Source organism: Odontesthes bonariensis, chromosome 11, assembly GCF_027942865.1.
Source record: "Odontesthes bonariensis isolate fOdoBon6 chromosome 11, fOdoBon6.hap1, whole genome shotgun sequence".
NCBI classification, from domain to species: Eukaryota; Metazoa; Chordata; class Actinopteri; order Atheriniformes; family Atherinopsidae; genus Odontesthes; species Odontesthes bonariensis.
The window spans coordinates 23368510-23384914 of record NC_134516.1 but is presented as its reverse complement, the minus strand read 5'-3'; the positions used below and the strand labels follow the sequence as shown (position 1 = coordinate 23384914).

General features: G+C 40.4%; 1 long non-coding RNA gene across 2 annotated transcripts in view; it reads left to right on the top strand.

Annotated features, from left to right (window-relative positions):
* LOC142391412 (uncharacterized) overlaps window positions 1–16405 on the top strand; it is a 91335-nt gene that overhangs the window by 65085 nt on the left and 9845 nt on the right. The gene's annotated exons all lie outside the window — the stretch shown is intronic.

Below are 16405 nucleotides of genomic sequence, written 5' to 3'. Positions count from 1 at the left end.
TGCAGCACACAATTATTTAGACATTGCAGGGAATCAGAAATGGAGACTGAAATAACACCAGTTAACAGCGCACCTTAAAGCTGCAGTCTGCAGGATTTGTTGTTGTCATACGTAAAGTCCTAATTTTTGGCATTTTAAGAGTTTACACGATCTATCAGAACGCTTGAAGTTGAAAACGGTGACCTCTGTATTCGCAAATTGCAAGAAATGCTTATTTTTTAACCAAAAAATAAAAAGTTATTCAACTTCCTGTCCTACCCCATCAAAACACATGAGAACTCGTGCACGTCTATGTGCACGCCAGATGCGCCTACACGACTCCTCATTCATCAACTCACCTGTCATTTGCGATCATGGAAGACACAGTAAGTAGACTAGCCCGTAATGAAGTTCAATAGTCCAGATAAATAAGCGTGGGGACGAGCCTACCTTGTATCGCGCGTGCACAATCGGTGATTGACAGGCAGCAGAGCCCAGCTCGTAAACCTGATTGGTTACCTTTTACCGGTCCGGTCTGCAATTTTGTAAACAAACCTGCTGGCTTTGGAGGGACCTAGCGGGACATATAGGGGACCTAGAGAACTCTTTTTTTTTTGTATTGGGGTATTTAATGTACTACTTTCAGAATCCCCAGACAGTTCCAGGCATTATGCTTGAAAAAGAGTTGCAGACTGAAACTTTAATAAGCTCTCTGATTTTACTAATACAACATCGTCTGATAAAATGACCTTTGGCAACGTGTGTGTTTTTATCATGGTTATACCTTCTTGTGACTGAGAATATTTGGCCCACATTAACATCTCAACGCCTGAAGCTCCTCTGATGGGCAGAGGGAGATTAAGGAAAACACGAGGGTGTGCTTGAACTAGCTACTAGAACTAGTAGTTCTGTTGACTTTTCGATAGAAATCAGGCACCATTTGTCCAACACAAGTTGCTTTACTGAAAAAAGAAATACAGGACAAAAATGTAAAGTCACGACACTACCCAGCCCGAGCCTCAGCTTACTTCTAGTTCTCTATTTGCATCCTTCTTTCTCAGCTAACTAGCCTGATTTCCATTAAAGTATTCCCTTGTGTTCGTTCCACTTAGTGGACTCGACATGTGAACTGCTGTAGCATTGATTTTGTGTTATTGTGGTTTTACTATGGACACACTTTTTTTTTTTGCTCCTCAGTGTTTTCTGCAGTTTCCTCCATCACCTCATCAAATCAAACGCAGGACGTATGCACATTGTGTAACCTGTTGAGGAAAAAATATATTTACAAATGCTACTTTTGGCGTTAAAAGTGCCAAAGTGAGAGGAGAAAAAAAACTGAAATCACAATTCAGTTTCAATTGTGTTGTTGTAATAATAATAATAATAATGATGATAATAAATGATTATTCCCAAAGAAAGAATTATTTTTGCAGCATTTAGTTCAATAACAGTTATTAGTGATTGCTGCTGGCAGGAATGCTCTCCTGTAATGTTCTGTGTGGCAGCGGAGATGAATAAGCCTCTGACTGAACAAACTGTTGTTTCAACAATGTTATGTAGAGGACAAGCAGTATTGTCCATTCTGTGCAGCTCCAGGGGCTCCAGAGCAGTCCCCAGCACAACTTTCTTTATCAGTTAAGTTTCTTTGAGTCGCTGGCTCTGATGCTGCTGCCCCAACTTGGAAACTAGACTTAATTCTCCACCACAGACCTTGAAAGACCTAAGCTTTTTCAAGAGGTAGATTCTGCTCAGTCCCTTCTTGGAGACAGCCTCACTGTTGCATTTCCAGTCTAGTTTGTTGTCCTGATAAACTCCCATTAATCCTCCACAACCTCTGCCTCTGCTCCCAGGATAGAAATAGTGTTTGGCTTATTCCTGGTCCTCCTAACATCCATCTATTGCTCCTACACTATACCACGGATTGGTTGACCAGCTCCTTGTACTTAGATGACTGCAGTTGGTCGGTCCATCAGTGTTGCACAAGAGGCTGAGTATTGGTTGGGATGGCAGGACTCTGAGTTGTACTGGAAGTTTGAGGTGAAGAGAAGCAGTGAGAGAACAGTCAGGTGCTGCAGACGTCCCTCTCAGACTCTAAAACTGCGTTCTGTTTGTTGGGAAGTCAATAATGATACATGTGATTATGGAGGCATCCATCTGTAGCTTCTTATAGTGCAGGCTAAATTGTATTGAAAACACTGAGGAAATAAAATAACATGATCCTCACTGTGATGCCTGCTTTGTACAGATGAGTGGGCTCGCTGAAGCACGTAGATGATGGCATTTCAATATCAACCACAAGACGATAAGCAAACTGTAGTGGGTCCTGAAAGATGCTAAATGCCTACTGTGGTGAGCCAATAATAGTCTCTCCAGGACTTTCATAATGTAGGATGTTAGGGCAACTGCTCTATAGCCACTGAGATGAGATATTTTAGGTATTGGAACAAGGTAGGATGTCTTCCACAGCATTGGAACTTTCTCCTGACTCAGGCTGAGGTTGAAGAGGTGCTGTAGAATCTCAAATAGCTGTTCATGGTTAAAAGGTTGCTAGTCTTTTTCTTTTAAATGCTTGTTGGGAAAAAGTCTGAAAAGGCTTTAAACGTAGCAACAGACATTTTTGGAGGCACACCACCAAGGATGGCAGCGGTCAGGTAGAAGAGGCAGGCAGAGAAGGTGAAAGTTGGGGAAGTATTTATCAATGTAAAAGTGTTTGGTGTGGTTTTATATCAGTCATGCTTAAATTTACTGGAAATCAAATCAAATCAAACTTTATGTATATCGCACTTTTCATACACAAAAAGCAGCACAAAGTGCTTTACATAATAAAATCAAGAATCAAATCTATTCATGCATAAACTCACACACAACATCACACCGACAACCACACTGCACACACAACCCCCCCCCAACATGAGCAACATCAATATCAACAACAATATACATTAACATCTGGCTTGACGCTGAAGTGGGGAAACGATATCTTGGGGATCCGTCCACACAGATCCAGCCCACCAATGACCACAGAGGCCGCCACCACGGGGAACCACCCAGGTCAGGGCAGGCCGGCATCCACACCACAGCCAGGGCTGCAGTGCAGAATCCCCCAGCCACCCCGAACCAGGGCGATCCCCACAGTAATGACCCCACAGGCCGAGTGGGCACAGTACCCGGTGTGGAAGATCCCCATGAGGAAAAACACTGGATACATTGGTATATAATAAGTATATGATAAAATAATTAAAAAGAATATATATATTTAAAATAATGGATGAATAGATGAAAGTAAACTAAACCAAAACAAAAAATAAATAAATTAAATAAAATTCAGCTGTAAGCTAAACTAAAAAGGTAGGTCTTGAGCCTCTTTTAAAAAACCTAAACATTCTCTGCAGCCCTGAGGTTCTCTGGCAAGGACCACATCTTGAAATAAGATGCCAGTGTAATGGGCCCATTTAATAGTATGTAGGGATACTAAAGTAGTGCTAGAACTGTACCTTTTGTGATTTTCTATCTCTGAAAATACACTTGTGTTGTCTGTCAGACTGAAAGAAGCATAATGGACATTTTATCAGTGCAAATTGACAGCATGTGCTACTACATAGAATGATTTGTATGTGTTTGGTCCAAGAGTAGACTGCTGACAGCACAGTGATGGGATGATAATGTGTGTTCTTTTAGCTGGAGCCTGACAGAATGATAGGCAGGGCTGTCTCTTGCTTTTATCCTGATCATCTTTCCAGTTTGACTGACTGAGCAGTGCTGTTCTGTAGTCTTCACCCTGCATACACAAAGTCAACCTAAATACACACCTGACACATTAAGAACAGGGGATATGGGGGAGTGGTGATCTTTGAGTTACCCTGTCAGAAAACTGAATACTGTGATCATCTGATAAATGTGTAGGACCATTCTAATTTATCATTCAAGGAACATTTCAGCTTTTTTCTTTCATATGTAATGGTAAACTACACATTACACCAACTACTTGTGTAAGAAGCATTTACAAACACATACTCAAATACCAGTGGAGTGGAATATTGGTCTGTCATGTTGAGAACCCCTTAATTTCCTAACTGATTGCCTCCTTAGTATTTCACTTTCAGCCCAAGCCAAGCTCAGCTTAGTACCATCACTCCCTTACTCCTCCCGTTGTCCTCTTGATCTCCATCGCTGTCGTGTCACTGCTTTTATCTCATCATCCAAAGCAACCTCTCCATCTCATTGTCCTGCTGCTGCTATCTTGTTCTTTGTCGCTGTGATGAGGGTCAGCAGGTCAGTTGGAGGGCTCGTCATTAGCGAGGGGTGTGCATGTGTATGTGCACAGAAGGAGGCTTGGTGCACAGGTATAGACAAGATAACAAGGCCTTTAATGATCACTCTGAGGCAGAAGCATTTAGAGTACAAATGCTTACTTTTGAAGAGACAGGGGTGTAATGTGCCTATAGTTCCTGTTGTCCTCCATGAAGAAAGACCACATCTGGATTTTAAAGGTGCTCCTTGCAGAAGAAAAATGTTTAAATTTGAGCAGCTGATATTTACAACTTGGAAACTTTATAGGCGGGCCGGACTTTCCTGTATTACCACTTTTTACCACAAGATGGGACGTGAGTCAGTGTAATGTTGAGTCTTCATCTTCCAGTTGCTGCTTCTTCAGTCGCTGCTTCTTTTATGGTTTGTCAAAATATTCATTTTTACCCAAAAAATCTACTATAGTAGACACAAAATTTTCAATGCAAATCCATATTTGCATGGACGCAAGAATCCTTTTTTGGCAGTTAAGCCCCAGTTTTAGTAGAAGTATCGGTGCTGCTTTTCTGACAGCTTGGTGTGCAGTAAAGGAATTTAAATTTTTCTTTTGGACTGATGAAATTTGTGTTCTTTGTATTGCATAAGCAGCTCAAGTTGTAACTAACAATTCTCAGGTGATTACATGATTCCAGCTTGCTATGTGTAGCATCTTCTCTTCTTCTAACAGTGTGAACATCTGGGAACTGAGGAGACCAGTTGTTGTTGTAATTTTGTCACATTCTCGGCTGATATGGGCTTCTAGCTGCTCAACAGTCCTTTCTTTGTCATATTTTTTCTTTTCTTGCACTAAATGTGAAAGAATAACACTAAATGTTGTCAGTTGGTTAAAGGTCGGGACTGCAGGCAAGTCAGAGCAGCACACCGACTCTTCTTCTATGAAGCCGTGCAGTTGGAGCAGATGCAGCATGTGGTTTAGCATCGTCTTGCTGAAATATGCAAGGCCTTCCCTGAAAAAGATGTCAGGGTTTGCGTTAGCATATGTTGCTCTAAACACCTGGTCTTTCTAGATGTGGATGTTTCCAGTTCTGTAGGCACTAATGCACCTCCATACCATCAGAGATGCAGGCTTTGAACTGAGGGATGATAACAAGCTGGATTTGTTTGCCCACAGAGCAATTTTCACATTGCCTCTCTCCATTTAAAATGAGCTTTGGTCCAGAGGAGATGGTGATGTTTCTGAATCACCTTCACATATGGCTTCTTCTTTGCATAATAGCGCTTTAACCTGCTTTTGTGGATGGCACGGTGAACTTTTCAGTTATTACCATGACAGAAGGATGTCTGTTTTTAGCGTGTTGCTGCTATCAGTCAAGTCAAAATGTTAAGTACCGTATGTGGTACAAATGCTTGGCTTACATTTGAACTTCCTTATAAAATAATACAACAACTGTATAAAATCTCCCTTCAATGTGAAAGATGCTGTTGAATTAAATGATTTTATAAATTCCACTGAGAGACTAATAGTCTTATTCAGTAACTGTGTATATATGTATGAGATAGTAAGTGAGAGAACCTCATTTATAAATAATAGTGCTCAATTAAAATGGGATTTTACATGTTTTTTATGAAGGAACCTGTAATGTTATGGGTGAATTGCCTAATTCTACTAATTTGATTTATTTTTAACAGTATTTCTATTTGAATTAGTTTACATTTTTAAATATAACTGAATTTTACACACTTTATTCTGCACACAGTGGATAGATATTGACATTAGCAGAAATTGCTTTGGACCATGATCCCAAGAATGGGAGGCGACATGTTTGATACCGAAAATTTAAAGCCTTCAAAGGTCAGTTTTCTCTGACACGTGTTATGCTGTCAGGCTTTTCCTTTCTGATGCCTTCTGTGCTGACCAGTTGCTCTCCGTTCCAGGCTTTGTCTTTCAGTTGAACAAAGGGAGCCAATAGGAAACTGCTGATGCTGTTTGAGTTGTAGTAAACAAGCTGAATCCAGAGCGGTCCACCAGCTTTCCAGTTCATTAACTTCTCTGCTCTGCTTAAATGTGGATATTTGTCTCTTATGTGAGCCTGTATGATGTTTAAAATTTAAATGAATTTTAAATGTTTTGAAAGACATAAAGCTGAACGGCATTGTGATGGAGACGGGAGGAGTTTGGGTGCTGGTGCGTGTCCCTGCAGTTTACTGTGGAATGAAGCTCTCAGTGGGCCGACTCAGTTACTCCTCTGTGTGTTTGGACATCAGCTTATTGTGCTTGCTGGTAATGAGAGCCGCTTAGCGTGTGATGCTACCACTGCTGTTTGTTTAGGTGCTACTGTTCTGTGCCTGTGTATTTGCTTACATACGTGTGTGTGTGTGTGTGTGTGTTTGGATGCCACTATTTGTTCAGCTTCGCCTGCTTCCTCAAGGTTGCCTCAATCGCAGCCAGGAGACGAGCACAATACAGCATGTTTGCCTGAGGGAATGGAATCTAAAGTAAACACAGGCGTGCGTCTCTTTCCCAGGTGGACTTGAATGAATGAATCCAGTGGCATTGACAAGCCAGCCGCTAGCTTGTGAGTCTGTGCGTGTTACTCTAAAACATGGGAGGAAGGGAGATAAATTTGAGTTGATGGAAACTTTAGCTTTCTGTCCTCTAGTTAAACTGACAACTTCAGATGATATTTTTCTATATTCATTGATCATTAAATATCATTATTGGTGAATTATTGTCATGCTTATGCTCTTTTTATGAGTTGCATCTGGGATGTTCAATTTATGTTCATGGTGACATGAATAAAAGGGAAAATGAATGTTTGATGACTCATGCCCTCATTACCCCCCGCCCCTACATCACAGTGCCAATCAAAAGCTTTAATTATATCCAAACCCCTCAAACATGCAGCATCACTCTGGTTTGTCCCTCAGCTCAAATAATGCAAAAACTTTGGAAAGATATCATCTCGCAGATAATCTCGTGTTTACTCTGAATATGACCTTGTTTGGTTTAAGGACAGGGAGTAAACCAAGAGAATATCATCTTAAATTAGAGATATAGATCCTTGCAACCTACCAAAGAATCAGTGGACCATGGACATTGATGTCTATATGTACCTCATTCCCAAAGCAAAGCCTGAAAGGATTTCAAAGCAGTGTTTGTTTGCTAAATTAAGGTGATGAGGATCTAAATGGATGTTCTGGTTGAGTGCAGACGAGTTAGAACTAACTGTTGTTGTTTTTTTAGATTCAAACTTCTGTAATGAAAATTGGAGTGTTTTAGCTTTAACCAACAGCCAACTGTGTTGGCTAGGTATTTTATGGTTTGTCAACATATTGATTTTTACCCAAAAATCTACTATAGTGGACACCAAATTTTCAATCCAAATGCATGGACGGGAGAATCCTTTTTAGAGATGTTTTTGTCGCTGGTTAAATAACCTGCAGTCATTGAGTCGATTATCTTTTTCCCACTCGGAGCACGCATCATCTCCGGTGACATAATGCGCATTCTCCCTTTGTGTTTCCTTCACTTGTGGCTAACAATCATCATCATGATCAATCCCAAGCAGACAGTCTACCCTTTTCCAGCTAAGAATTATGTCATCACATTTGGAAATGCCAGTTCTCAAGTTAGCTGCAGACTTCAGTCGTCCAAGCTTGAGCTTTCGGCTGATCAAATCAACAAACTCAATCATACACAAATATTCTAACTAGGGCTGCAGCTATTGATTAACCTGCCACTATAATCGATCCATTGAATAATCGGGTAAGTCTTATTTCTTTGTCTTTGAAGACCTTGTGACAGTCGTTTTGACATTTTCTCCAACTGTCTTCATCCATTTTTTTCTCCCTCCCTCTGTTCTTTGTGCTTGACTCCATGATACATCGCTGCCATCAAACAAAAAGCATGCTTCTTGTGTACGTCACATAATCAGAAGGTAATACAGAAGTAGGTTGTACAGACAGAAAGTGATGCATTAAATGAGATGTTGATAGATAGAATTTGAATCTATAATTTTTTGATAATCGAATCAATTGATATTTGTTCCAGCCCCAATTCCAACTATAAAAGTTCTGAACAGAATTGGCAACAAACGGCCCAAAACCTACTGAGAATAAGTCTGACTTTCTGCAGACCAGATAAACTAAAGTGTTATCCTGACTGCACAGAATGGCCTGAAGCAGCACACCTGCCACCGCTCACTACTGAGGCACCTGCATTGTTGAACCATGAGGGATAAAGCTGTCGGTTTTTATCAAGTCCAGAAAACGCACGTGGCCTTGGTGGGCCGACTTCTGACCACAGTGCACTATCCTTAAGAATCTGAGACTGTTGTGAGTCTGTGGGTCATACTAACCATGCATTGCAAACCAATCGTTTTCACTGCTAGCTGTAGAGGTCTAGGGAAACGAGGATTTACATAAAACAGCGTTTAAATGGCACAACGTGTAGTCATTTCACTGTTTTTTTTTCTCCGTTTACAGCTGGACTCACACAAATGTTGGTAACACACTGTACAAAGTATGATTCCTTTGTGTGCATACAGATATATGTCTACTTGGTGTATTATGAACAGACACAAAGCGTGGGTACATTTAGTCCTCTTTTATATAATCTATCCAACTCTAGCAGAGACGGACGGAATGATGCTGAATCGAGCTGCTGTGATAATGTCTGTCACTCTCAGAGTATAAAAAGAAGGGGATAAAGGGTCCTTTTTTTTCCTCCCATTCCACATGCCAGGCAACTCCCAGTGGCCTCTGTGTTGACATAGCTGCCACAATGGGAACTAAAGGCCTCCCAATGCCTCCCTTTATGAGCCTAACCCCAGGCCCAGTCGCTGCGCTACAGGGTTATCCAGTACTGGCCAAGCCAGCATTGGCCAAAGCCCCCCTGAATATTAGCCTGGATATATAAGACTACCCCCCCCCCAACCATGCTGCATTGTTCAGGGTCTTTCTGCTCCCACAATGGGACATCACACTTTGGAAGTAATTTTCAAAAAGGGGAAGCCAATCAAAAATAAAGGCACTTATTGTTTCTCTTTTGACACACATTGCTGAGCGGTCTGCCCCTCCCTCATCTGTCGCTTTCTCTGCGTAGCCCTAAACCCTGGGGTTCATTCACGTCCATTATACGACAAATTAAATAAAACTCTGTAAGGGATAGAGGGTAACAGAGAGCCACGCTGGCCATCGATACTCGTGTTGGAAAGAGTCAGGATTTGGAGGAACAACATGGAGGGAAAGCAGAGATGGGAAAAGCTGAGGAATTGATTCACGGGAAAGCCAGAAGAAGTCTAAAGAAATCAGGAATGGTTCAGGCAGACACAGTTGGAAAAGATGGCAGAAAAGAACAAGAACAGAGTTCAGCTTCATTAAGTTATCAGGTTTGGCTTTAGTTTCTGTTATTAAGTTTTGCAGGAATCTGGGACAGTCTGTCTCTTCCAGGCCGATGCGTTGAGCTCTCTGGTAGGAAAAGTGGTGAGAAATGTATTCATCTTGGCAAAGCAAGAAGTTATGAGGAGTAATTGGAACGGCATGTGGAGATTAATATTCCCATCATCAATTTTTTTCTGCTCATTCTTTCACAGACGAAACAGTTTTTTTTTTTAGTTTTTTTTTTTTTTTTTTAAAGAGCACAAATGTCATCTTTTATGGACTGATGGATGCAACATGGATACATGGACGCCTTGTAAAATTAGGAAAGGTACGTTGCTGTTGCTAAAAGAAGGGAAGGTGCTTTATGGCTTAAAGGTGCATGTGTTGGGTGTTTGCCAATCATAAAGTGCATGAGTTACATTTAGTTTATTTATTTTTTCTTTGGGCCTGAAGCTAGTCAGTGTCAGCTAGAGCTGAAAATGATTCTAATGCCGTCTTGTGGTTATGACACAGAGGAGAGACGTTCACTGTATGTGAAGAGACTACAAAAAAACATTTGAACATTGGTAGAAAAATAACATAATTGTATCCACTTGAAGCAGCAGGAACCCTGCAAAGAGCTACTGCACATTACGAAATGTTTAAGAGTCTGGCTGTTTGATGGTTGTGTTTTTTATGTTGGCTGCACATGTCGGGTTTATTTGCATTTATTTCCTTTGACTGGGTTCGTTTAGTTTAAATGACTGAAGCATCTATATTCTAGTTTCAAGTAAGAGTTTTCATGAAAGCCCATTAAAATGTTTATCAAGTAGGGACAGTTGCTTGTGTCTGTGAGCTGTGAGCAGCTGAATGTCGCAGGACATTCACAGCTGTTGTGTTAAATGGATCGGGAGAGCTCAAACTTTTCTTAATCATATCATAAAAACTGAACTAAATAAAATGATCCAAACTAAAAAAAAAAACATCTTCGTCATTTAGACATGCAGCTGTAAATAAAACGGATCAGATTATATTTCACCCTTAATTGGCTTCTTATTGCAGTCCAGTTTAAAAAGGAGAAAGGAACCCCATCCTATTTTGTCCAAATTCTGATCATTGAAAGAAAAGCAAGATGGTTATTGTAGTTTTTGATGAATGAAGTGACGGACCAAGGGTAGGTGGGAGGAAGAGGAGAGGAAACTTGACTGAGAGATGGGGAATAAAAAGGGAAGATGAACATATGAAGGAAAGGGCAGGTGGAGAACTGCTCTTTAGGGTCTTTGAAAGCAGCTGGTGCTGGCTTGAAGCTTGACCCCATTTAGGAAGAGCGAAAGACATGGAAAAGAACTGGAAGAGAGAGAGAAAGCGACTCCTCAGCACCACTCTTAAAGGCCCTCCACATGAAGTCCTCGTTCTTCCTCGAACCGACACCCCCCACCAACAGCTGCAAAAAAGCCCTCATTTAAACTGAGAGGAGGGGGGAGGCAGAGAAAGAGTAGACCCCCATCCTCCTCTGAGGGGGGCCCTGATATCAAAACTTCCCCTCAGCAGGAAAGACAGAAATGTCAGCAAGAAGGAAGGCTTTAGTGTCTTTTATCATTTCACTTGGATATTGATTTGTGTGTCTGCTTCTAATCAGCCCATTTGACCTTTTCTGGAATTTTTGGGTTGAAACAAAAATTGACAAATTTATTCTTTGCAACTAATTGACATGATCAATAAAAGGGGGGGAGGGGGTCTTCTGCAGTTACACTCTTGCCTCTGGAACATGCACTGGATCTGTCTGATGATTTTAAAAACAGCTCCTCTGTAGTGGTTGTATTTTCAGTTCATTATGAGGTTGTTGGAGGGTGTGAAAACTGGTGAGATTAGAAAAAAATATATATATATATTATTTTGCCTGTGACAATAAATTTAGACTGAGCTTGAGTGATTTAGTTTTCTCCTACCTGAGCGTTTCTGAGTTGGCGCACTTAAATACCTCAGGAGGATAAAAACTGAATGAGTCCCACATGACAGCACAAAGTTAGAAAGGGTTTGTTGTCATGAGTGAGACTTGTGCGACTTGTGTGACTGTGTTTTGGTGAATCCGCCTCAGCTGACAGAACTTTCTGGTCCGCAGAGCAATTTTCAGATGCGTCAGTTAAACTCAGCCGTGGTGGTGATGGGGTTGACTGGGATTAGCTGTTCTTGGCCAGTGACACCAGCGACAGAGGTGTCAACCCGGCATGTTGCCCGTCAGCTGTTTTCTCTGCTGTTTTGCAAAATGACAAATGCAGTTGTAGGAACATTTGTTTGAGAGACTGGAGCAAATGACCAGGCAAACGTAGAAAGTCACCCATCTGTTTCCCTTTAGTATTACTAAAGCAAAAAGCTGCAAATAAATAGATTAAATCTTAACGGTATCTAATTTACATCCAAATCAGATCAGAAATGCTCACAGTATGCATGTTATTTTTAGAAGGCAGTGATGATTTGGCATTTAGTTTAATGTGGCTCCTTCCTATCTCATCTAATGCAACATTCCTGTACACACAGTAGTATTACAGGTACAAGGGGGAGGAAAAAGAGCCGCTAAGCTGCTGTTGGGAAAAGAAAAGAAGAAACTTTTTTTTTTTTCCAGTGCTCCTCCTTCTGAGAGAACGTGGTTATTAGAGCAAAGATGGTTTGAGGTAACTTTGTTCTCTGTGGTTTTGGAATGAGCTAAAGAATTGATTTTCAAGGTAAACTGAGCTTCTGGGTTTGTGTTGTGGAAATAAAGCGTTGACTTTTAGAATATGTAAGGTGAATGTGTGTATTCTGCCAGTTATGTGTGTGTTTGCATTGGCCAGACAGGTTGGACTGATGCTGTTTGCTTTGATGTGTTTTCATTGGCTCAGACCGCCTGCTCTCAGAGGGACTATCATTGCTGGTAATCCTCTTCATGGTCGACTAATCTGTTTTCGCCGGGGTCACTCCATCCCAACCCCTCTCCCCCTTTTTTCCTTTCTTTTCGCCACTTCTCAGCAGGGTTCCGCTCCTTACCTTGTTCTTCAAAGGTCACTTTATTCTTTCCTCCTTCCTCCCCTGCCCTTCTCTCTGTAATAACACTAATCTTATTACACAAAGAATCAAAGATTCCGTATGTTTACCCCCCTATCCATTTGAAAATCAAACTAATATCGACAGGTTGGGGATCTTCGTTCTCCCCGTCTCTTCCCTCCATTCTTCAGCTACAGTTCCCATTTGAACTGATACCGGTACCTGGAGTTCAGCACTTAATGTTCTCTGTAGGAACATCGGTGTAATGTCAGTTATAATACTTATCACTGAGGAGCAGAGCCGTAACTCAAAGAAAAACATTACGGAGGGCACTGTAAGTCCATTTCAGCTTCATTTAGTAGATTTTACGCAGTAACACCTCGAATATAACCTCGAGCCTGTCACAGTCTAAGACGGTGTTGATATCTCACTTGTAGTTTCATAGAGGAATTAACTTTTTCTGGTGAACAAATACAATACGTTTTGTATTACGCCAGGTGTTTCCTCAAGCTTGATGCATTGGCCATCTCTCCACACTAGCAAAAGCGTTCTCGCTGAACCGTTGTTGTGACGTAGTTGGACCCAAGCAAACGCTCTCATTCTTCTCTGCCACCCAGAGGTGTCTTTGGTACCGAACTCTGTACATGCACAGCCCCACCAAGCAGGGATTTTTGAGGCTAATGCCAGTGAAGTATCAGAAAAAAAATGCTAATGACCAATCAAAATGTCTATATTTGGACTAAACTTAGATTGAATGAATGACCCCCTCTTAAAGTATGGCAAATCATATGTTTGAATTTGTTTATTTCTTTGACTGTGTAGGTAAGAAAAAAGACACAAGTTTAAAAGTGGACTGCCAAGTCAGAGAGCATTCAGAGCATTTAGATATGATTTATAATTGACCACATCTCACTCTTGGAAAGAAAGTAAATTTGTTCCACATAGATATTTTGAAATGTAATACTTTCAAGCCAAAATTTGCATGAAAAAAAAGTTAAACTTAATGTATAGAACAGAATATTAAAAATCACAGGTTATCCTGGTGCACACAGCAAGGCAAACTCTCAGGAGGAAGGATCTTCCTTCCTTCTATCCAATCATCTCCTCATCCTTCGCAACCCTTCAGCTTACCCCTGCTCTCACCAATAACAAAACCACAATCAGATTTGTTCCCAGTTCCCACACACACACACACACACACACACACATACACACACACGCACACAAACATGAACACGTGGTCTAATCATATTTCTTCCTATCTAGAAGCAATCAGTGATAATGTTGGCTGCTCCCGAGCGCCTTCACAATACTGGCAGAGAGGGAGGACACACATGCTCTAATTAAATTAAATGTGTGTGTGTGAGAGAGAGTAGTGGGTTGTGGGGGCCGGGGGGTGTAAATTAAATGTAGCTGCAGCATCAACACTGTTTGACCTGCCTGCAGATGTAGGAACGATTGGAAATAAACGTTTGTTGTGAAGAGCTCAGCAGCGCTAAAGGTCAAAGCAGAATGTTGCTCATTGCTGTTGTTTTAACAGCATAATTTTTTAATGATCTGTGTTTTCACATCACTTGACACAGTGTTTGTTTTCCAGTTTCTAATCAGATTTCCCTCATTTTTCTGTACTTTGCCAAGAAAATGGGCACAGCTGTTTATTGAGATGTGCAAATATAGTACGAGGCTAAAATTAGTTTGTACAGTTCTAACAAGCATGAACATCAATATTTAGTGTCACCACCTTTATTCCTCAACACAGCCTGAGGACTGTTAAAGTAATTTCCTGAAGTAGTTTTCAGGAACAGTTCTGCCGAAATGTACCAAGTTGTTGGCCAATAGTTCTTCGCAAAAATGATTAAATTTTTATTTTTATGTCTGTCAATTTATAATCTTTGGCTATTCCTTTGCAATATGCGTCTAATAAAAAAAAATGTGTAAAGATACTAATTAAAATTGATTCTCTGACAAGCTGTCTGCTACATGTCGACACACCGATGGAGAACGCTGGCTCATTCTTTGAGTCATGTGCTTTTTTTAATGCTTGAACGATCCATAGGTCGGTGTTAAAAGGCTTTACAATCAAAACGAAGGAAAAGCAGCCGTAGAACCGATGCTCAGGACCACAAGAAAATCTGGCTGCTTGGAATAAAGCCGTGAAAAATTAGGTGTGTCTCATCGCAAAAAACACGACTGTCTGTAACAATGATCGCATGTGTGTGGTTAAGATTACCAAAGGACTTTGCTAATGCAGTGCAAGTGTTGGTCAGCCAACTAAACGCTTTAATTAAAAACTGCTTGTGGTATGATGCAGAAGAAAACGCAACAAGGGCGGTGAAGAAAATGTTGAATAATACTTTTTATGAAAGAAATGTATTTGAATGTCAGAAGAAAAGTTTTGTGAACGAAAACACAAATACTGAAATAATGAAGTAGAATGTGTTATCTGTGCTTTACTATGGTGCTTATCGTTCAGAGGAATATCTGTACTTTTACGCCTTCTGTTTTCACAAGACTCATTACTTTAGTTCTGTTGTATTTGATGGAAATTTTTTATTCTTTTAAGATCAGTTTCAACGTACATGGATGGAACATTTAGAAATGAAAATTCTAGCACTACAAGAGGTAATGACATTACACACATAAAAAAGATGGAGAATCTTGGTATTGGTTGCTGATTCGTCATAGCTGTGGCATATAAGGAAAGTACAGCTGGGGTTTTTTTTAGCTGAAGTTTGGGCTTCCAATTATTAGATCTGCATCTCTAAGTTTGCAGTAAAGACAGATTATAGAAAGAAAATGTAAAGCGCTCTGAACTTCTCTGTCCTGTTTTTTTTTTTTTTTTTTTTTTTTTTTTAAACACAATACTTCTTCCAATAAATCTCTAAAACTTATGGGAGATAAAGGACCTATTAGCAACAAGTTTTATGGCCTTCAGTAGTCAAAGTGCTCTGAGAATTGCAGGAGGCCTTGTTTACACCATGAGCTCAATGCTAGATTTTTTTGTCGTTGTTGAGAAAAACAGATTGTCCATAAAAGCAAAGAGCATTTCAGAATTTGTTTTTTTGCTGTGATTCTGCCTACTAACAATACTATAAGAATGAATGATCTGCCTGAGAAAACTGAAGAATAAATGGTGTTAAATCTTTAGTGTAAACACAGATCTTTGCCTGTCTGCCAGAACCCATTAACAAGTCTTCAAACCAAGATCTCAGGCATTCACTAGGTATCAATCGAAGGACGAGGTGTGATTCTTAAATTGTGAGTGCAAATGCTTACTCAGTACACCAGGCCTCTTTAAAATTGGGTAAAATGGATGGCAGAAAGATGGCTGAAACCAGATGGTGGCAACTGGTTAATTTATTCACTCAGGTTATTAAAGAGAGTGACTTAGAATTTTCCGAACTTGGAAAGTCGGGGTGCTCGCATCGACACAGTTAATCACAGATGATTAACAATCCGTTTGGGAATTCCCTGACTTTGCCTTCTCGGAGTAAATCACTGTTTTGTGGTTGTGCACTTTCTGAATAGCAGTGAATAGATGTGCATCAATTTCAAAGTACTTGCTTTTGTTTTTGCTGAGAAATTAGATTAAATGCCTTTGGGGTTTGTTTTGACTCATCAGCTAGATAACAGAAGTGTATAGACTCTCAGCTGGTTGGTCATAGTAATGGTGCAGATGAGTTATTCAAACACCAAGTAACTTGTAAAAGCAATGCCACATCACAATTGTGTTATTAGCCACCCAATTAAAATAATGATATAATAATAATTTCAATGTTCTGGTCCATCTTTGTGC